The 24,556-nt window shown below is 41.1% G+C and overlaps 1 pseudogene; it reads right to left on the reverse strand.

Annotated features, from left to right (window-relative positions):
* Nucleotides 1–2,425: 2,425 nt before the first annotated feature.
* On the reverse strand, nt 2,426–12,485 carry LOC137498452 (uncharacterized; annotated as a pseudogene).
* Nucleotides 12,486–24,556: the final 12,071 nt, after the last annotated feature.

The following is a 24,556-nucleotide window of genomic DNA, read 5'->3' on the forward strand; positions in this document are numbered from 1 at the left end:
AACGACAGATACCTTACACCAAGCCGAAATCCACCTCTATCACTTCTCGGCCTAAATGTACAGACACTTCCACTTGTCCTACATACACTACTCATCATATAATTTCAACGCCCACTAGGCTCATGACGAAGTATGTTCCAAGACATCAATGTGATAAAACTATTCCAAGAATCTATCTAAAATTCAAAATTTTGGAAAGTACCTTTAGGAGGAATTTGGGGGTTGAGATATCAAGCAATCAAATATTAGAATCATTCCGTATTGACGGTTTTCACTTTACAAAGGTAAAATTAACTTAAGGTAAATCTAACTTAACTAAATTAACTTAAGGTAAAATTAACTTAATTCTACCTTTGTAAAGCAATCAAATATTTATAGAGAAGTTGAACCCATAAGGGCATAATAACTTTAACTTAAATGCGTTTATTTTAACATCAGTAATAATGCAATTCGTTTCACAAAGTCAGTTCTAAATGCATTATTTTTTTCAGGTTCGAGAACGCGCAGTGGAAACAACCGACTGGTACAAAGAAGAGTATTGCCATACACAGGTAAGGTATACAAATCAACAGTGAAGCGAAAAGTACAAGGAGAAATTAATTGGGCTGGATTACAGTTATTTGAGATTTTATTTTACTCTGTTACAATCACAAATAGTTTTGTAACAAGCGATCAGTAAAATTATAAGTGCAATTCCTTTACAGATCGCCAGTCTCAAGGAAATTACTGACTTTTTCTGTATGGGTCAGAAATGGTACTAAAGTGCGTGAGGAAAAATGACTTGCTTCATTTTAATTTTTATTTTTCTAGCATAAAGACGTTTCACTATCATCACGAGGTGAGACTAAAGATGATACCTTTGATCTTTCGAAATTATTTTTTCCCCATCATTTTTATTCAAGCAAGTGATTGTTTGCAGTTCATATAATTTTCCCTTTACTTTAAAAAGTAATTGGTTCTTAAAATTCTCATACCTAAGCCTCGGCCTCTTTGGGGGAAGTACATCTTTGCATTTTCTGAAAAGACGCTCTACTGAGTCACTTGTGTTTAAATATAAGAGCATTAACAGCAGCGATGGATATTTTAGGATATGAATGACGTCTTTGTAATCACTGTAGAGGTAAGAATGTACCTCATCCAACAATGATGAAGCTACCGGTTCCGATGAAGTCGAAATGAACAAATTATCTTCATCATTATTTATTTCTTTTCCCGTTCCTGATTCCATGCGATGTGTGTAGATTATTAGGATGTAAATATTACAATTTGATTGTCCAAGAAGAATATTACGATTAAAGATTACATTTTGTTGAAATGAAATGGCGTATGGCTTTTAGTGCCGGGAGTGTCCTAGGACAAGTTCAGTTCGCCAAGTGCAGGTAATTTTTTATTTGACTCCCGTAGGAGATCTGCGCGTCGTGATGGGGATGAAATGATGATGAACACGACACATACACCCAGCTCCCGTGCCAGCGATATTGTCCAATGGTGGTTAAAATTCCCAACCCTGCCGGGAATCGAACCCGGGACCCCTGTGGCAAGAGACCAGCACGCTAACCATTTAGCCATGGAGCTGGACCTTACATTTTGTTAAAAGTAACGGTTACAAGTAAATATTACTGAGAAAGTATCCTTTACAAGTACCTCGATTACTTTTCCTGAATTACTTCGCAACTCTGCAAACCGTTCATTACCGAGCGAGTTGTGCGTGCTGTTAGGTTCACGCACATGTGGGCTTGCATTCGGGAAATAGTGGGTTCGAAACCTACCGTCAGCAGCCTTGAAAATGGTTTTCCATGGTTTCCCATTCTCACACCAGGCAAATGCTGAGGCTGTACCTTAATTAAGGCCATGGCCGCTACTTTCACAATCCTAGGCCTTTCCCATCCTTCCGTCGCCGAAAACTTTCGATGTATTAGTGCGACGTTAAACAAGTAGCAGAATATATGTTCATTGATCTTGTAGTTATAATTGCGGTCCAGATGATGATTTTCACGAAAGTAGACCGGTATTTTAGAACCGACAATTATTTAACACTAGTGAGACTTTCAATATGTAACTGCAACTCCTGTCTGCCTGATTTTAATCAATACCAATACGCAAACAATTTCCCATAAGGACGATCCTCGTCCAAGTCGATGGAGGCGGGGAACAGCATGATGTAGGGGGCTACCTGTAGGGGTGATGTACAACGGAGAGTAAGTGTACCCCATGACGGCTACGGCAGCAGTGAAGGCCTTACAGGAACTCTGAGCAGTGACGGCTAACGGGAGCTCTGATGAAGACCTCAGCGGCAGCAACGGTGGAGATGTCCTTTGTGACGACGAAGCCGGCAGAAGAGGCAGCCGTTCCTCTTGCGCGTAAATAAGGAAGAAAGCCCTGCCTTGTGGAAAAGAGAGATTTTAAAAACTATGGGGGATAACCCTTACAAAAGAATGCTGCGGTCCAGCGCTGACGGGATGCAGCCCCTCTGCTGGACTAGGGTGCTGAGGGCCAATAACTCGCACACCTGAAACAAACTTATTACAGAAATCAGGCGGAATTTATGAATGCCGTATTGTTATGGAAACAACTTTTTCAGTGAAGTACAGGATACGAATTGGGTTCTGGAATGTGAAATCTAATTATGAAACTGGCAGACTGAGAGAAGTAATGGCAAAAATGTAAAGGTTTAATTTTTTAAATTTCGTGTGGCTATTCCTAGCCGGGTGCAGCCCTTATAAGGCAGACCCTCCGATGAGGGTGGGCGGCATCTGCCATGTGTAGATAACTGCGTGTTATTGTGGTGGAGGATAGAATTATACATGGTGTGTGAGTTGCAGGGATGTTGAGGACAGCACAAACACCCAGCCCCCGGGCCGTTGGAATTAACCAATGAAGGTTAAAATCCCCGATCCGGTCGGGAATCGAACCCGGGACCCTCTGAACCGAAGGCCAGTACGCTGACCATTCAGCCAACGAGTCGGACAATGTAAAGGTATAAACTGCAAATACTTGCTTTGAATGAAACGAGTTGGGTAGGCTACGGAGAGGTGAGAAAAGAAGAGAGTGGTGACTTCATTTACTCTGGAAGAGAATAAATTGAACAGAATTAAAGACGAGATGATGTCTTACAAAGAAAGAAAACAATCGTAATGGAGTGAGCCTCTGTATCACACGGGATAATTATTGTACTGATATGAAATGAAGTTAGACGTGTGACCATAGTGCAGTGGGACTTACCAACAGGGTTAGAAGAAGAGGAAGAGAAGGAGGAGTTCATTGACTAAGCCATCATCAATACTGGAAGAGCTGAAGAAGAAGAAGGAAATTGCATTATTAATGGGAGACTTAAATACAAAAATTAATAGTGAAAATGAAGGAAGAGAAATTGTCATGAGTAGACAGGGTATAGAAGAAGAAAATAATCCATAGACCTGCACAGTAATTTAAGATGGTTATAGGTGAATCACGGTTTCGACATATCTTGGGTGTCACCTAATCTCAGGACAGAAAACCAAATCGATCACTTGGCAAGAAAGATGGAGCCATTCACTCCTGGATGTGAGAATAAACGTGGAGAAGATGTAGGGAGATACTGATATTCGGTTGAAAGTTGCAGCACCAATAAAATAGTCAGCTGTACGAGTGAAACGTTTCCACTCAGTGAAATTTGGTGAAACATAAGTCAAAAATTCATTTAAGGTGCAAATTAAGAACAGGTTTGCGGCCATCGCTGAACAACCAGATGAAGAGGAAAACACTTAATGGATCACAAACCATGAACTCTTTCTTGAAACATGTGACGAGGTAGTGGGCTACACAGAACCACGAAGTAATGAATGGCTATCTGATAACACATGGGAATCAATCCAAAAGCGATTAGAGTGCACGGCGCTGGCTCAACTCCAGTCAAACAAGAAGCCAGAAAACAACAACGTTGACGAAATACAGGAACGCTAACAAGGAAGGTAAGAATGAAGTTCGGAGAGATAAAAAACTGTGAACAGACCAACTGGCAACATAGACAGAAAAAGCAGCAAAAGTTTCTAAAAGCAAAGAAGTACATGCTATACAAGAAAACCCCCCTAAGAGGAAATTTCGAGGTATAAACCAGTCAAGGATGCCAACGGAATAGCCTTGACACTTGTCACACAACAATTGGAAATCTGGATACAGCTATACATAGAAGTATTCAACAATCTCAGTGATAAACAAGAACTGAAGAAACTGAAACCAATTCGGAGGACCCAGACGTCTCCGTAGAACAACCCAGTGAGAAAACTTTAGAGTGTAAAAATAATAATAATAATGTTATTGGCTTTACGTTCCACTCATTATATTTGAAGGTTTTCGGAGACGCCAAGGTGCCGAAATTTAGTCCCGCAGAAGTTTCTTTCACGCCAGTAAATCTACCGACACGATTCTGTCATATTTGGGCACCTTCAAATACCACCGGCCTGAGACAGGATCGAACTTGAAAGTTGGGTTCAGAAGGCAGTGCCTCAACCCTCTGTGCCACTCAGCCCTCCGAAGTGAAGAATGGCAAAGCGCCCAGTGTAGATAACATTATCCCAGAAGCCCCAAGGTCAGATCCAGGTCTAATATCAGAAATCATTGAGCCATTTCTTTCACTAGTATGGAACGAAGGATACGTTGCTGAGGAATGAAAGAAAGGAAGTTCTCGTTCAGGCACTGATGGAGGGAGACCTCTAGGACTGTAATAACTGGAGGGGAATAACGTTTCTCTCATATGGGGAAACGCGACGTATGTATGATTTATTTTCTCCAGATTTTACAGTTTTTCAACCTAATTAATCTTTGCGGAGAAAACAGAAAAGAAAGAACAAAAACAAAAACAAATACAATGCAAAGCAAGTACAAACAAGTGAAGCCGAACAGAGAAATACAAAAAACATAAAGTTACAAATAATGGACAACCCTATTGAATAAAGCCTGACGGCAACAAAAATACAATGGCCTAACTATAACAGTCTACTTACAATGGGCGTGCGTCAGAGCAGGTGTGCCCACAGTCAGCTGCTTGACTTATCCAGCCTAGTCACACGGCTGAGACCTGACCTAGGACACCGCTCGTACACGCCCGTTTCCTCCCCCCCACTCTGCTGACGGCAGTGTAAGGAGACTTGTTTCTCTGCTGCTTATCTACATATCCCTCCATGCTCTCCTCTATCAACAGCAAACAACAATCACTACGAGGAGAAACAATATATATATCTGCCAAGCTGCTATCTTCTAACTTCTGCTTCCTTTAACATCTCAATACAGCGTTTTCTGACAACCTCTAAAAACTTATTTAAGTTCCCAGCTTCTTTCTACTCTCTCGCAATCCAGTTCACGATCTTCTGTTCATTGACCGACTGTTTCATGGCTTCCGAGTGCCCCTCACTCATGAATTTCTCTCTCTCCACACGAGTTTCCTTATATGCTATTGACAAGTGGAACTCATCCCGTGTCTCCCCACACAATAAACACATCGAGTTGTTATTCATTCTTGTCCAACCTTCATTGCTATAAATACCCATCATCCACCAAATTATTTCTCTTTTCTCTCATCTGTTCACATTATCTATTCTTATACTTACTGCTTGTTTAATTCTGATAAACGTGTTTAGGAACGTTTTTCTCCCACATTCAGCCTCAACATTTGTGATTGAATATCTTTGATCCTTTTTAACGTGTTTCCTATCATACTCCGAAAACTTATTTAAAATTTTCTGTAATCGTCCTCCCGTCAGCGTCATCAATAATACATCGTCTGCAAATATCAGACCTGGGATTTCTAGATCACCTAATACAGGAATCCCCCACTCCTTCCCAAGCCCTTCTATTACTTCAATGATAAAAATCAAAAAAGAATAGGAGATCATTTGCAACGCTGTTTCAAAACTATATTTGATTAGACCACTTACAACCCCTTCCTCTAATCTAATACTACAATGCACTTACTCATATATAGTCTCAATCGCACGTCTCATCTTTTTGGAAATTCCCACCCTACCCAAACTCTCAAGCAGCGCCTTCCTACTCGTTGTATCGAAGGCCTTTTCAGAATCGACCGCTGCTATATACACCTTACTTTCTTCCTTCCTTCCTCACATACTTATCAATTATTGTCTTCACTCTCATCACATTATTCACCGTTCTACGTCCTTTCCTGATCCAACTATGATAGATCGATAATATAGAAAACTCTTCCGCCCATTTTCTCACCCTATTCGCTAACATGCCCGTGTTCACCTTACTCAGTGCGTCTAAAAGCGTTATACCCCTGTAGTTGCTAGTGTTGCTCCTCGCACCTTTCTTTTTGTAAATAGTGCATATAATAACTTTTTGCCACTCCTTCGGGAAATTGGTACCTTCGAACACATTATTAAATAACTTCACTATACACTCCATCATCGTACTATTAATTGTCGCTTCTTTACAAAATACATTTGTTATTCCCTTCTCACGCCCAGCAGTCCTATTTTTGGCTTTGCCTAACACTTCCAATACCTCTTCTCCTGAAATTTTTTATCCAACTCATAACTCCCTACTGTCAACTCCCTCCCAATCACATCCACCCCTCTGTCTCCCTTCCACCTATACTTCCCTCCTAACAGTTTACGGAAATATTCCATCTATGCTTCATAATCAATTTTAGGTTTACTGTACCTCCTCTCCCCCTATTAATTTTATTGATTCTCCCCCATACCTTTTCACTTTCCTTGCTTTTGCATTCCCTATTGATCGCCTCCACTTGCTCCTTCTTCCATAACTTTTTTCTTTCTATTATCTTGCCTTGTATTCTCTCCTCAGTCTACAAAACCTTTCCCTCTCTTCTCCCAGTCCGTGCTTTCTAAAGTCTTTCAGTGCCCTTAAAACTACTCTCCTCAATCCCTTACACTCACTATTGCACCGCCCTTCAGTCTCTTCAACCCTTTTCCCTCTGTGACGTGTAACCTCTGCTACCCTCTTTATGGGGTATTCTACTAGCTCTAAGGCGCTATACACATTATTACATCTCAATTCTACTTCGCACCCTACATTAATAATTTGGAACTCATTTTGTAAATACTTATGAAGTCTTACTTTAGTCTCGTATGTCCATTTATATTTAATAAGTTTCATACCTATTTCTCTATCACTCGTTCCTTTTCTCAACCCATCCCCGTAGTTTAATCTCATCAAGTTTGTAGATATCGGGGCCTGATGAGATTCAGCCCAGTTAACAATCTCCATATTATTTATTCTCGCCAACATGTCCTCCGAGCTCATTACTAAGTCGATAACACATCCTCCTGGCTTTGTAATATATGTTTACTCCCCCTCGTTATCCCCAGTCCACCATCCACTCCAAATGTATAGATTACCTGTCGAAAATAATTCCAGCAGTTTCTGCCTATACCCATTTATTCCAATATCTTTACTCCTTCTCACGCTCCTCCTTATGTCTTTCGCCGCTTAAATGTATATGGGACTTAAGTTCGCTATTCTCCCACTCCGGTCGTCCATCAATATCATCCCCGCTTCTTCATACTTCTGCTTGACCCCACTAATTTCCACTATCAGCTCCTCGAATAAAATAGCATTAGCATATTACTGAGCCACTAGGGTGGATATATAAAAAGGCCAGGCATACCTCTTTAGGCTCGCCCCCACCTAGCTCAACCATCACCCAATCACCTCTTCCATATGCTTTTCTAATACTTCAATCTTATCGCATAATTCTTCCTTTATTAGCAATGCTATTTCGCCTGGGTATCTTCCCCTCCTCCCCAATTTTTCTTCGTTATGTTCTTTACCACAAACCCTCTCCACGTCAGACTCTTTCCTTCTCCTAACCATGTCTCCAAAAGGGCCACAATGTCAAAACTCTCCTCTACTTTTACCACGCCCCGTTACCCAATTTACTTAGTACCCCTTCAATATTTACAAATCATATTTTGCAATCTAGCTATTTCTTCCCTCTCCATCCTCTTCCATTCCTCCCTTAAATTTATTTCCTTCTGTTCTGTTGATCGTTCTACTTCTCGTTATCCCCGCTCATTATCTATCAGCTCCCACTGCTTCCCTTTTATTCATTTTGGCACTCTCCTTACTAGCCTTATCGTCCTGCCCTTTGCTTTCCTTACCCCACAAATCTTAGGCTGCTTCCCCTACGCAAACCTTCTTGGTGTCTTCTTTCTTCTTCCCGCACTGCTCCGCATGCGTGTGACAGCACCAATCCCTCCTCCCTCGGTCATCTTCCCGACGCTCCTTCCTCCTCTGGACACTGGACTTCGGTCACTTCGTCACGGTTATTCACTACTACGACAGTACACTCAGCACTAGCTTCGACATTCCTTTCACATTCACTCGCCGATTGTTCGCCAACCTGCTAATGTTTGCCATCCATTTTCTGAAGCTTGCTCACTCCCCATACACGTGACCACCGACCGTTTCCAACTACCAACTGCTGACTTCTAATATCTATGTGCTCTCAGGCCTTGTTTTCTCGCTACCAAAAGATGTTTCCTTAACATTCTCAGCTCTTTACTTGCTTCGCTACCAATATCACTCTTCAACCACACTTCATCCCCTTTTAAATTCCCTGCGTTCCTTTACACAATATCCACCATCAGGGTGGATAATAGCGACACTTAAATGGGCCTATTGTACTTCCTTCTCCCCACTCTGTACACATCATCAATGTCAACCTCGCTAAAGTTGATCTTCATTTTGTTTTGTACCACATCCACCACCTTATACACTAAGTCCACTCTATTTTCTCTGGCCTTTTCTTGAATTCCATAAGTAAAGATGTGTTTCTTCTTTCCTGGTCACCACTTATTATTTCCATATTCACCTTTACCAGCACCTCTTCCAGGTTTTTGATCTTCTTCCGAAGTATTTCTACCTCTTCCCTGTTGTTTTCCACCTTCCTATTTAGGTATTTCAACTCCTCCTTAACGCATTGCTTAATATCCTCAACCTGGTTCGTTATCAGTTCCCTTACTTGATCTGCCTGACAAGCCTCCTTAACCAGCTCTTTTATTGCCTCAATTTCTTGGCAGCTATATATTGTTGCAAGGTGTTCCCCATTCCGCAGCACTCACTCAGCACATCCGTTCTCTCTGCTTGCTCACTTAAGACTGGGGAAACGCTACGTGAAGAGTCACCATGAAGAGAATAGGCAATCCCGTTGATAGGGGACTCCGTCAAGCATGTTTTAGAGAACGTAATTCTAGTGTATATCAGATTAACACGCTACGAATAATTGTTGACAATTTGGTGAGTATCAGACATTACTGTATGACTGACTGAGCAAATGTCATGGGATAGCGGAGCACTGATGCAGGTGTGTTGTCTGAGCAACACACGCCCCCTGTCCCAGCGGCAGTTGTATAGGAGACCTTGTGAGCAGTGGATGTGCATATGACAGGTGTAACATGGAACGTCGTCGTGTGCTGACACCGTTCGAACGGGGTATGGTGGTCGGTGCCCGACGGATGGGAAGTGCGATTTCGGGAGCGGTGCGGCAATTCGGCTTCACGCGATCAACCCTGTCCAGGGTGTATCGTGAATGGTTGAATGCGGGTGTCACCGTCCACAACAGACGAATGACCGGCCGTCCAGCCACCCTCGATGACCGTGACCGGCGACATCTGAGACTGATTGTCAATAGTGACAGACGGGCAACCGTGCAACAAATAACGACTCAATTCAACACAGGCCGTGCTAGACACGTCTCCCAGTGGACAATCTGTAGGAACATGAGTTCTATGGAGTATGGGAGCCGGCGCCGTACACGGGTGCCACTGTTAACCCAACGTCATCGGGCACAACGACGCGCATTTGTCGCCAGTCACCAGGGATGGACACTGGAACAATGGCATAACGTGATATGGTCGGACGAATCACGATTTCAACTGCACCATGCCGATGGGAGGCACCGTGTATGGCGCAGACCACATGAAGCGATGGATCCCGCCTGCCTCGAAGGTGAGGTCCAGGGCGCTGATGTCTCTGTTATGGTGTGGGGTGCATTTTCCTGGTTGTTCTGGAAGAGACTTTGAATGGTACGCGGTATGTGGAGCTTCTCGAAGACCATCTCCACCCATTTTTGGCCTTCCAGCGCCCAGACGGTTCAGCGGTGTTTCAAAATGATAACGCGCCGCCACATCGCTCCCACGTCTCCCGGGAATGGTCCCAGAAACATGCAGCGGAGGTCCAACGACTGCCATGGGCACCCAGGAGCCATGATATGAACCCTATCGAGCATATTTGAAATGTCCTGGAACGCAGGCTCCGTGCCATGGATCCTGCACCCACGAAAAGACCAGCATTGGCGGCCGCCCTGCAAACGATTCGGTGTCAGCTGCGTCCAGAGGACTACGAGGGACTTGTCGACTCACTTCCACGGCGTCTCACTGCAGTTCGCAGGGCCAGAGGGCCCCACACGCAATTAGGTGACTATCCTATGACATTTGCTAAGTCATTGTACTTTATATTGATTTTGAAAAGTCCTTCGATTATGTTTTCGGAGGAAAATATGGAGGGCTATGGAAAAGTTCGGAATCTCATAAAATTAGTCCGCCTTTCACAGGCAATATCTGATGGATATACCGAGAGGGTTGGCCATGTCGTTAGGGTCATGCAGTGTGAACTTCCGCTAGGGAGTAGCTAAGTCGCTCGCTAGTGAAAAGTGTATTTCGATAATTATCGCAGTATTCATCAAATAATCGAAATTAGATTTGATAATCAGTGTAAACTACCTTTGCATAGAAATATGAATTTTGTAATCTGCAAGTAGGGCAAGTATGAGCCATACGTACACTCCAAGAATATATTTGCGTTTCATTCATAAAGTTCTCAAGAACGTTTATACTGAAATACTACAAAGTTACATTCCACAATATTATTCGTATTTATACAATTAAGCATTGATTAGAAAGTGACGAATGTCCATTATTTTGCAATAGGGGAAATGTAGACTGCAATTTTCAGCCATTTTCGTCGTTCAGGCAGCTACGACAAATAAAATATGAACCGTTCCTCTCTTCCAACGCCAAGTACGTGGGCTTGTCCTTCTTAATTCGATCCTCTAAGATCAGACGTAAAGTCAGGATTGCTTCACGTGTTCCTACATATTTTCTGAAGCCAAATTAATCTTCTCCCAACTCAGCTTCAACTTGCCTTTCCATCCTTCTGTAAATAATACGTGTTAGAATTTTGCAGGCATGAGATACTAAACTAATGGTGCGGTAGTTTTCACACTTGTCAGCACCGGCTTTCTTCTGAATAGGTATAACAACATTCTGTCTCATACATCTTACAAACTAAATGGAATAACCTTGCCATACTGGTTTCTCTTAGGGCAGTCAGTAATTTAGAGGATATTTCATCAATTCCAGGTGCCTTGTTCCTATTTAAGTCTCTCACAGCTCTGTCAAACTCTGACCTGCAAATTGGGTCTCCCAGTTCATCGGGATCAATAGCCTCTTCTTGTTCCAGAACCATATCATCTACGTCTTTACCTTGATTCAACTGCTGGATATGTTCGTGCCATCTTTCTGCTTTGTCTTCTTTCCCTAGAAGTGGCTTTCTATCTGAGTTCTTAATATTCATATACCTAGATTTCCTTTCTCCAAAGGTTTCCTTGATTTTCCTGTATGCCGCATCTACCTTTTCTAGGACCATGCAAACTTCAACATACTTGCACTTCCCCTTCACCCATTCTTCCTTAGCTATCTTGCACTCTCTATCCACATCATTCTTTAATCTTTTGTATTCTATTCTGCCCTCTTCATTTCTTGCATTCTAGTACTTTCGTCGTTCATCAATCAGGTGTAGTACCTCTTTAGTTATCCACTGATTCTTATTTGATCTTTTCTTCCTTCCTAACATTTCTTCAGCAACCCTACAACCTCATTTTTCAGGACTATCCATTCTTCCTTTATTGTGTTTGCTACAGCCTTTTCATTTAGTCCTTGTGAAATATGTTCCTTGAAACAATCCCTCGCATTCTTTTCTTTCAACTTGTCTAGATCCCATCTCCTTGCATTCCTTCCTTTTTTCAATTTCTTCAGTTTCAGATGGCATTTCATGACCAACAAGTTGGGGTCAGAGTCCTCGCCTGCTCCCCGGAAAGTTTTGCAATTTCACACCTGGTTTCTGAATCTCTGCCTAATCATAATGAAGTCTATTTGATAAATTCCAGTGTCTCCAAGTCTCGTCCATGTATACAGCCGTCGTTTATCGTGTTTGAACCATGTATTAGCAAGGACTAAATTATGATCAGTGAAGAATTCTTCCAGCCGACTTCCTCTTTCGTTCTTTTGTCCCAATCCGAATTCTCCTACTATATTACCTTCTCTTCCTTGGTCTACCACTCCGTTCCAGTCTCCCATTACAATTAGTTTGGCATCACCTTTTATATATTGTATCAAATCTTCTATATCTTCATATATTCTTCCGATTTCCTAGTAGGCATATAGACCTGCACTATTTGTAGTGGGCATTGGTTTGGTAGACACCAACAATCATTATTTTACTATGCTGGTTGTAGTACCCGCTGCCCTATTTTCTTATTCATTATTAAACCAATTCCTACAAATCCCCTGATGATTTTGTGTTGATAATACTGTAGTCGCCTGACCAAAATCCTGCTCTTCCTGCCAAAGTACTTCACTTATACCAACTACATCTAACTTTAGTCTATCCATCTTCCGTTTCAGATTCTCTAGCATACCACCGATTCAAACTTCTAACATTCCACGCTCCGAATAGCAGAATGTCAGTATTCATCTTCTTGATGATCGCCCCCTCTCGTGTAGTCACCCCTCCCTCGGAGATTCGAATAGGGGACTATTTTACCTCCGGAATATTTTACCCGGGAGGAAGCCATCATCATTACGTCATACGTACAGAGAGAGCTGCATGTCGTCGGGAGTTGGTTACAGCTGTAATTTCCCGTTTCTTTATGCTATGTAGCTGTATCAACACAGCTAAGCCATGTTAAGTATTATTACAAGGCCGTATCAGTCAATCATCTGGACTGCCGCCATTGCAACTTCCGAAAGGCTGCTACTTCCCTTTCGATGAACCATTCGTTAGTCTGGTCTCTCGACAGATACCCATCCAATATGGTTGCACCTGCGGCTCGGCTACCTGTTTCTTCGGGACGCCCAAGCTTCCCCACCGCGGCAAAGTCACATGGTTCGCAGGGGAGGAAAATAATGGATAGGATGAGTATTGTCAGATAGGTGGTATTGATCGCGCAGCGACAATGCGTGAGTGTCTGGAATTAAATGTTTCTTTGCTACTATTTTCCAATTCCATTATTTCCGTGCTGCAATAGCCGCTTTCTTTGCTTCTGAACTACCAATGAACTGTGGGCTTTTTAGAGTGTGTAATTTGCCTGTTTTCTTCATTTTGATGTGTGAAGTGCTAGGAATAGAGCTGAGATCCTTAAAACTCCTTTTGCATGTGGACTCTGGTGGCACTTGCAGTTTCTTGTCTGTTACTGCTAGAAGTCCGTCATCCCTTTCAGATGGAGTACAAATTGCTGATAAGTCTTCTCTCACACGTTGGAGTTACTGTTGGTCTGGAATGTCATTCTGAACATACATTTTTCCAGATAGAAACATATTTTGGAAGGCAGTATGTATTAAAGGGAAATATCCCACAGCGCTGAAACCCAGCGACAGCAGTCCCAACAGTAGCAGCGCTGTTCCAGTCTTCTATAAAATTTCTACCAAACGGATCTTAATCAGTACCTTTGCCTGGATTTCCCTTGTCGCAATTTCTGCGGGCATTATTGTATTACGCCATAAAAGGGCCAAACAGTGGTACGTCGATTGTTTTTAGCATATGCGTACTGTGGGAGTGGTAGCACAAGACAAGGCCCTGGTTCATTGCATTTTCGACTGTAGGAGGATATGAACAATGTGAACCAAGCCCATCGATAGTTAAAGTGACGGGTCCACAAGGTATCACGTCTGAAGTGATACAACAAATGAGCAAATTGTTCCCATTCCATGTAGCCACTCTTCGAAAGAACTATTCTAGATCCGGGTTGTATACCGGTCGCAACATTTGGGATTTACCTCTGATATTTTATTACAACAATACGTGGAAAATACTGCCCACTAGCAGGGGCACAAGCTACAGTATGGTACTAACGTTTTCCACCTGCGCGCAATTTTTCTCACAATAATTCGTTATCTTCATTGAGATATCACCTATTGTGTTTATAAATAAGCTGCAGGCCTGTTTCATCGCAGTTAAATCTTTTCCCAGGTTTATCCCATGAATTGTGAACTTTAAGAATATTGAAGAGATCAGTTCTACTCATGCTGGGCTCTTCGTACCGTGGCCACATAGCATATAAATGTGCACGCGGGGGATCAGCGTATGTGCTTGAGTCGCAGTGGCCTTGTGGTTACATCACAGGCCGTGAAGGTCAATGGCGGGTGAAGGTCTGCCAGTCATTCTCAATCTTTCGTTGATACCCGAGTTTGAAATGGTGGCTCAAATTAATGAGAAGAAAAGAGGGCCGCGCCGAATCTGCCCGCAGAGAGCCAGTGTGAAGGACAGTGCTTTTAGTGCAAAATGAGACAGTGAAAAATGCCTACAATGTGGACAGTCCGTTATATCGAAAATATATTATGAATAACGCCACTGCAAATACTCAACGCATAGGGAAATTCACATTACACTACCACACTGTGCAAAATCAAGCATTATAGGAATACTCGTTGAATTATATACTGAATCTTATTACTATTCCTGGCCTTTCCCCAATCACTTTGGATCGACACTTCTCGTGGATTTAAGCAATTTTACGGCAGAATACGCTTCCTGGCGCCAATACTACGTGGAGGGATGAATTTGTGAGTCAGCAGTTGATATCAACATAAGAAGAAAGTCAGCTCCAGGACGAAACTATTCTTACACTGGTCAATTTTCAGAACAACTTTGCTTTACGGGAGAGAAAACTGGGCAGACTCGTAATATCGTATTCATTAGTTACAGGTAGATGGAAGTAACGAGAATAATCCCTGGGAACAATGGTAGGAGGATACTCAGGATGAGGAGATAAAGACGGCGATGGTTGGTCTCAGTTGGCAATGATTTCAAGATAAGAGGTATGGAATTAAAGAGGCCACAGAAATAGATACAAATAGAGGATTGTGGCGGTATTTAGTAAATTCACAGAGGCTTGCAGACTGGACACTGAAAGGCATCAGGGTCTCTAACGATGTTGTATGCATGTAAGTCTTTCTGCGATGAATATTAATGTGACGTGATGGGCGTAAATGAAGAAGTGTATTACGACGAATACAAACACTCAACCCCGAGCCAGGGCAATTAACTACAGGCAATTAAATTCCCCGACCCGACCAGGGATAGAACTCGGGGCCGTCTGAAGCAAAGTCAAGTTTTCTGGCAATTCAGCCAGGGAGTACATTTTACTGAATGATTAAGAGAAATGTTACATTTCTTAGTGAAATTTCTGTCATTCCCATCCAAGAAATTGTAATTCGTAACTTGAATGCTTAAACCCCGTATCATTGCATATTTTAACACAAAAATTGTAACGTGTCATTTTTGTTTGAATGTGTAAATATAGGAATACAAAGCCATGTTTGTTAATATCGAGTGTAGTATAAATCAACCGAGTGCGTTGGCCACGCGGTTAGGGTCGCATAACTGTGGGCTTGCGTTCGGGACATAGTGGTTTCGAATCCCACCGTCGGCAGTCCTGGAGATGACATTCCGTGGTTTTCCATTTTCACACCAGGAAAATGCTGGGGATGTAACGCATTTAAGGCAACGGTCGCTTTTCTCCTACTTCTAGCCTTTTCCTATCCCATCGTCGCCATAAGGCCTACGTATTTCGGTGTGACGTAAAGCAAATTATGAAAAAAATAGATACTATAGAAATATGCTGTAACTGGCACCATTTACCACAGGTATGAATGCATGTATGTGTGTTTGTATGTATGTATGTGCCCCTAGCACACCGGATTTTTTTTGTCAAATCCTTGAAAGAGCACACTAGACTCTTTGGAGCGTAGTAGATATTGCTGCACTGGTACCTGGCGGTCGTGTGACCTTTCACAGCCAAGAAATGACTATGACGTTAGTATGTGTCGGTTGTATAGAAACAGCGCATCAAGATGGGCCGAAACAAAAACTTGATGGTTAGCAATGGGGACGACTGTGTTCGTGTGCCCGATGTGTTGGTGGATCATCGTGGACTGTCCAACGTATCTTCCGGGAATTGTGTACCACTTTCGGCCATGGAACACGGTGCAAGAACTGCGGTCGTAGAAAGACTCTAGCCAACAGGAACTTCAGACGAGTGCCAGGCCTTGTCAGTGATAAATCGATTCCCAACCGGTCAGGCGTTGCTGCTGTCAGTGATTGAAGATATATCCCAAACAGTTTCCGAGCGGACACTGTGAAGGGAACAGCTTGCAGTGAACATGTGGAATCGGGTACCTCGTAAGAGGCCGTTGATCACAGATGAGCAGTAAGTTGAACGTCTTCCACGAACCAAACGACACTAACGTGGACAGTAGCTGACTGGAGGCATGTAGTGTGGAAGACGAGTCGTGATTTTGCCTGTTTTCAAGCGACGAATGCACCGATGACCCGATGAGGTGTTTAACCCACCATGTGTGAAAGGTGTAGTTCAGGCCGCACTTGGTTTTTCTTATTTTGACTTCAGCTTACTCATTCAGGTCATCATGAACATAAACCAGGCTATTTGTTTCAACATTGTCGGTTACAAGTGTTGCCTTTCATTCAACATTTTCGTAATGAGTATCCTGTGGACACTCTTATTTTCCAATATGACAACAGCCGTCTTCATAGTGCTCCACGCACACGTGACTGATTCGATGAACATTCGGATACACTGTCACACATCAACTGACCCACTAAATCCCCCGATCTTAATCCAATAGAAAATGGGTGGGGCTATGTTGAACAACGCATGAAATGCCGATATCAACTACTCCACAAATTGGTGTAGATTACCTATAGGATCTCATCATCAGCGAGTGGCTACAACTGGACAAGACATACCTGCAGAAAATTGTGGAATCCCTTCCTCGCCGAATCAAGGCTGGATGTTGTGTCACAGTATTTTAACGATATCTCCAAGGCTAACTAATTTTTCTTACGGTGAGCTTATGTAGGCCTACTGTACTTCTCATCTACGACCTTCAACAATCTTTGTATTAAAGTCGATGCTATCCTCAAGCCTATCAATAACTTTACTGACTAGTCACTCAAGGATACAATCGAAGAACGTAGAATTACTCAGTATTCCAAGAACAGCTGATTCTAGATTATCAAGACCCCTTCAGCGGCTCAGATGCTAGTTTCCTCCACTTCAACATACTCTTTATCTCCTAATGTCAAGTATCCTCATGCCATTGTTCCCACTTGTTTGTACCAGCGATCATTCTCGTTGCTTTCATGTCTGTTACTTCTAATTTTTGAATAAGATATCCTGAGTTCATCCATCTTTCATTCGCATAAAGCAAAGTTGGTCTGAAAACAGACCGGTGTAAAGTTAGTTTCGTCCGCGAGTTTACTTCTTTCTTACAGACTAGGCTGCTGTTGATCGCAATTGCAAAACTCACTGCATTAGCCTTGCTGCACCTTGATTCAATCTCACTTCCTATGGGAGAACACACATCCTAAATACTTGAAATACCGGGCGAGTTGGCCATGCGGTTAAGGACGCGCAGCTGCGAGCTTGCATCCGGGAGATAGTGGGTTCCAATCCCACTGTCGGCAGCCCTGAAGATGGTTTTCCGTGGTTTCCCATTTTCACATCAGGCAAATGCTGGGGCTGTACCTTAATTAAGGCCATGGCCGCTTCCTTCCAACTTCCGGCCCTTTCCTTTCCCATCGTCACCGTATGACCTATCTGTGTCGGTGAGACGTAAAGCCACTAGCAAAACAAACTTGAAATTATCCACCTGCTCCAGCTTTGAATTCACAACCTCGCATTCAGGTTTTTTACCTACCGACACCACTTTAGTCTTGGAAAGGTTGATTTACATATCATACTCATATCACACTCATTCCAAGATATTAGACTTCAGGCTTTCAGCACACACTGCCATTAAGACCTAATCATCGGCACAGGGCAAACCGCTTTCTACACTTCCACCTAAATGAATCCTTCCCTGACAATATCTTTCAGTAGAACACAGGTGAACGTTTACAGCCTTGTCTAGCCACTGTAAGTAGTTTGAGCCAAGAACTCATTTTACCATTTATAAAAATAATATTATTGCTTTTATGTCTCACTACCTACCTTCAACGGTTTTCGGAGACCATTAATTTTTACCGCAACCCAATTGTCACAACAAATTCCTTTGACTGCTTGTAATAATCTTCCCTCAATACCTTAGTAAACCAGTACGCCGAATAACTTTTCCCTCGGTACTCTGCCACATGCCTTCTCTAGATCTACTAAACATAAACATAACTGCCTATTTCTCTCATAACATTTTGCAGTTACCTGGCTCATGCCGAAAATCTGATTCTGACAGCCCATCTGTGGTGTGAAAACACACTGGTTTTCTTCCAACTTATTCTCAACCAGTGATCGTACACTCCCTTCCAAAATTCCAGTGAACACCTAGCCTGGTATAATGAACAATGACATACTGGTACCTAGATAGATAGGTGCAATTACTGCTTTCGTCCAATCAGATTGTACGCTAACTGTACTTATGTTGACGAACATAACTATAACGGAGAAACCCGGGCTCTATCCTTAAACAGTTCTTTGTTTGCTGGATAAGAGCAGGAAACGATGCTATGTTACAAATTATAGGATTAACATATTGTATTTTAATGTTAAATCTCATAAACTGCTCAGTGTATGGGTGTTACTAAACTGTATTTAAGTGACATATGTTTGCAGTATATTACAATAATTATGATTAGTAGGAAGTTATACATAATAGGCTACGTTATATTGAGCCTATAATTATTTTTGCAAAAGAACCGACGCACGACTATATAGGGCCAGCTGCGAGAGGAAAAATCGTGCATCCATTCTGGTAAATTGCCAGCCTTATGCTTCTCGCTTGTTATTCAAAGCGGGAGGTGACCAAAGCATCGAGGAAAAACGAGCATTTCTGAAGACTTCGGAAATTGATAAACAAAATTGGCTAATAACACCTATTGAAAGTGATTTTGGCAATGACTTTAGACAGGAATCAATTAATACGAATTTTTGGAATCATTTGATAAAGCTCGCTTCACAGGGAGTAAATAATTACGCCCAGAGAGAAGTTCTCCTGTCTATCGCCAGAGGCAGTGTCATCCATCCAGAAGATGCGGGAAAATCACCCATGGAATTAATTAATTACGCCCGTGAAGGAAGCATGAAAAATGAACGAATAACACCATTGTGATCTGAAAAATAGGCGGAATCTCTGGTGTGAGTTTTAAAAAATCGTTCTAGCGGTATAGAAGTTGGGACGAGATTGCACAACAAGGGGACGCGTTCTCCCGCGTCACTAGATTTCGTATAAATACTCCCTCTACCACGAGAGAGCATACTTCTAATCAATCAGTTAAAGAGGGCGAACCTGCGACAGTCTGCACCAAGAAATGAACCTAGCCATTTAATGTGTTAGAAGATAGACTCAGAAATCTCAAAAGCCAGTTGCCTTGAGAGACTGAAATTTTATGAAGTATTGAGGAGGAACAGAGACAAGTTTGATATTAAAACATTCTATATACGACATTCATCCTGGTAGGTGGGAATATCATAGTGGCTATTTGTAGGATTCTGCGAGGGAGACAGCGAAGTCCAAGATAGCTCTTTTAAATTATTGTTAACATGGTTCCTTTTACAATCTGTAAGGGAGAAGAGTTGGTTTCTTATGACATTATTGTCCAACGGTTACATTTGGCAAACACCTGGAGAAGGGGTAGAAGCTTTGTATGATTTCCATCAGTTGGCTGGTCGAGACCGGAGCTGCGTAGTCTATTTCGTATTATTTGCAAAATTAAATCAGTTATTATGTTATATCAGGCTCGAGAAAATTAATTTGTGTTGCGTCAAGACAAGTGCAGATTCAGTGTAATTGATAAGTTAGTATTTAAGTGTAAATGCCACCTATCGTTTTGAGGCACTAAGTATCGGAGGTTGCTGTCTTGCTAAATGCAGCCAAAGTGACGCCACAATAGTCAGCAGTTTTACAGGTCTGTCTAATTCCAATATTATGTATTTGTAGTTAGAAATGTCCTCTTAATTCGTTAGTAAACCATGACACTGCGTTGTATATTTGGCGATAATAAATTAGTTTGGTGCGATGGTAATTTTGTGTGTTGTCCGTAGGAAGTGTCCCAGGAAACACTGTAGGTGCGATTTTCGGTCATTTTGTAACCGCTAGGAGCGTAAAACAGTCTTAAATTTCTTAAAATGTGAAATTAAATGTTACAATAAAAATCAGCTAAATACGTTCACGCCGGTAATAGTTCAATAATGATAAAGTTAAGATAACAATTATAAGTGTGATAACGTCAAATAGTAACAACAACAATAATATTCAAGCCAGGAGTAAATTGATATAATAGTAATAATAATAATAATAATAATAATAATAATAATAATAATAATAATAATAATAATAATAATGCATTTACCAGTTGCGTGAGCGATGTTTGCAGTTTCATATCGAAATCCAGTGAAGTGAGATAATTTTCGGCATTCGGAAATTTATTTTTGTGACACCGTGTATTTGAATATTAGAGTCACGGCATGCTATTTTGCACGTGGTGTCTGGGAAAATTTACATAAACTATTTCGAGATAATCATGAAGTTGTTTGTACTTTAAATTTGATCGACCTCAAGAAGAAATGGATCGAAATAAGGAATGAAATATTTATGAGGATAAGTGGGAAGGAAGTTTAAGGCTTATGAGTGGGAAGTTCTAAGCAGTAGGCCGAAGAGAAAAGGCCCTATAGTTTGATGGAGAGGAGTTTTTGTGACAGGGTGTATATTTTGATGTGTAATATTTCCGAGACAGACTGTATAAGAGGAGTGACATCCTGTAGCGATCCTGAATTATGTTAAGCAGAGCGATTGAGAAACGTAAGGGTTGTCAAATCTGAGTGAGTGCGTTGTAACGCATATTTTAAGTACAAGCGATTTTCTCCCATGATTTTTTTACGTAAGACTGCAACTAAAGTCAATTAAGTCAAGTTGACGATTCCATTTGATACCAGCGAAGTGAATTTCGTTATAACCGACCTCAAGGTGAAAATACATTCTTACCCACGGTCGAGTCAGTATTTGCTTATCGGAAATTGAATTTTATTCTGTATCTTTACGAGGCGAAAACATCGGGAATTGGAAACATTGCGGATGAGAGAATGAATTTATCAACTGGGAGTTTATCCTGCGTATGTTGATGAAAGTTTACTTCACTGGGGAGTTTACAATGACACATGTTTGGAGTGTTGACATTGCAGCTTGTTTGGAGCCTGACACTATAGACTATGCCGCGAATATCGTGGTGGTTGTGATTATTGTTTTCATGATTGTCACGTAATATCAGACGAGATTTGAGTTTATACTTTCATTTAGTGAACCTCACTGTATGTGTCTGAATTTCAATGAGTGATAGATTGAACTATTCGAACTCCTTATTTAAATTCGATTTCACACTTTATCGTACGAAATGGACATATTAAATATTTCCAGATTCGAGTTCATTTTTGCAGCGGATTTCACTTCATTTGTTTGAATTTCAATCAGAATTAGATTTAAATGTCCGAATATTGTTTTAAATTTTCGATTTCGCCTAACAGTATCAGTGATGTGCAAATACCATAGTTTTGGCTCAACGATAGGTTAGGGATGCCACGTGTACATAATTAATGTTAGAGATGTGTAGACCCTCCAATGTTGGCTCAACGATAGGACTGAGGCGAGTGTAAATAGTGATAAGAGTGTTTAGAAACTTTATGGGTGACTCAATGATATGTCTGGGATGCCACGTATACATATTTACTGTCAGAGGTGTGCAGACACTGTAGCGTTGGCTCAACGATAGGATCAGGACGCCGTTTGTACATAGCCAAGTCATAGGTTACGTATTTTCGTGAATCGACTTGAACGATGATAGTGTCTGCAGTAGTGGATGCAGGTATGGAAGATATTAACATGTATTATTCACGTCACGTTTCGGCATAATCTTTGCTAGAGTGCTTCCATAAGAGCGTTGCAGCGGTACGGGCTTAAATGTAAGGGTTGTCCCACGTGAAAACCTGGCTAATGGAGACAGGTCCCTGCTACATAGCCCCGTGAGTTCAAGCTCGATGACGTTTCATTTTCTATTTTTACATTGTTTTTCTTTTACTTCGAAATGTATTGCTCGGGTGCATGGTATGTTACGACAGGATAGTGTGTTGACACTTAGTTACTTTTTTGTACTGCTAAGGGATTCGCACCAAGAATGCGCTTTCGATTCGTCAGCTGTTACTAATATTTTATTTATTTACGTTCTTTACATTGCTTATGTGAGACGTTCGTCTTCCGGTCACTTGTAGTTTAGTTTAAGGGGACAAGTGTAGGTAGACAAATTTGTAGCTATGTAGAATTGGAAAGATTTCATGTTTATTTTTTATTTTGTGGACTTGTAATTTAAATAATTTAACAACTTAACAGTCTCACAACCTGACAGTTGGTTTATTAAGAAGACTTTTCGAGTGATTTGCAATTTTTATTTAACTTCAGTGTTTGGCGTTTCTTCTAAACGCATAGTGAGTTAATGTTTCCCTGCATTTCTCAGTTTTGTTCCTTCAGAACTACGTAACGAAAGATCCTTTGGGATCAAGCGTTTTGGGTTCATTCTGAAAATCTGTTTGAGGTGATGCATGTGACAACACATGGTGTGATTCTATTTCAGATTTTGATAATTGCTGTTAGCTTGTAACAAACATCATGCTTTCAAATAATATTTCGTAACCTATCCCGAGCAACTGATAATTAATTTAGTTCAATTGAGTATCCATTCTGAGGATGTTCCGGTATCTGAGAGGAAATTCGACTGGTGCATAACCTTAATTAAATGTAAATCTGAAATTCTGTTTGTTGAATATCAAAATTTCCACGGACCGTGCGGGTTAACTCTCAGTTATTGTTTGGGTCAATGTTGCCCGATTTTCAGCTTTTTCTCTTCTTTTCTGGTTTTGTTGTCCACATGCCTTATACCGGTACTGCGTTTTCTTATGTAAATAATGTCAAGATACCATCGCCATTCACGTTATGCATTGTGACTGATTTATAACAACATTTTGTGTTAAATTTAACTTTTTTTGGTTATTCAGGAACCGAGATTATCGTGATTTCGTTCAATAAAATTTAAGTAAGTAATTTTTTCCCTGGTTTGAAGTAATTATACTCTCTTCTGAATCCTGTCGATCGGTCGATGAAGTGACAAGAAAGAATCATATACACCCCAGGATCTAAGAATCAATATTGTTCTACCGAAGCAGACGAGGCAGACGATCGACGATGAAACGGTAGGTTCAAGGGTTCAATATTATATACAATTAGCAATAATGTTTATTAAGGTCGAGAAATACACATGGATTATTCATTTTTAGCGGTCATTTTACATAATTTTCATAACGAGTAGGATTATTTCATAAATAGTTTTACGAATAAGATAAATAGAAAACAGGCTTGGCAGACATCTAAACATTAAAATTAGAGGAACGTCTTAATTGTGTGAAAATATGCTTCAAATTGACACAGAGTTAAAAGGAATTTTCTGAGAAATCTGTAGCATTATTTGATGGAGAACTGCATGAAAATTAGAAGAAGAGCAATCACGCAAAATAGACGATACACTTTTATTTTAGGTGTTTTCTTTTTTGAGTTCCTTTTGCAGAATACGAGTTACATAGAATAGTTATGGTTTATTTTGAGCAGAAAGATCAGAATATTCCATAATATCTGACATGTAATGAAGTAAACCCAAGTCAAAAGTCATGCGCTAGTGGTTCGGATTTAACGCAATACTGGAGGCCCCATAGGTACGAACACGATATTGACAGGCACGTAAAACTACAAGCTTGCTTTAAATTTGATTCAAGGCATTCCTAATTCTCACTAAACCTTTCAACGTGTTAAACTGAGGCAGGGAATTGTTCTAGCATGTATTCCGAAAGTTCCATAAACCTGACGCGTTGTTCATTCAAAGATTTTAAACCTTTAACTTTACCGTTGAATCATAAGTTTTGCTTGTAACCATGCGCGGCACTATGAAACGTCTGTATTATTTGGATGAATGATTCCAACGCAGTAATGTACACTCCAAAATTTCCCTTCATTTATCTAATTGTTGCTAAGGAAATCTTTTATTATTTACTACTACGCCTAGTTCAATCAAGTCTGCTTCCTGTTTTTCAGCCGCTCATCGACTCAAATGGCGAGGAGAAAATGTTCTACATGGAGGAGAGCGATAACGGAGAGGTATGATGCATAACATATTGTTATTGTTTTATAAAATAGTTATTTCCAACCCATTAACT

The sequence above is a fragment of the Anabrus simplex genome, chromosome 2, assembly GCF_040414725.1.
Source record: "Anabrus simplex isolate iqAnaSimp1 chromosome 2, ASM4041472v1, whole genome shotgun sequence".
Classification (NCBI taxonomy): Eukaryota; Metazoa; Arthropoda; class Insecta; order Orthoptera; family Tettigoniidae; genus Anabrus; species Anabrus simplex.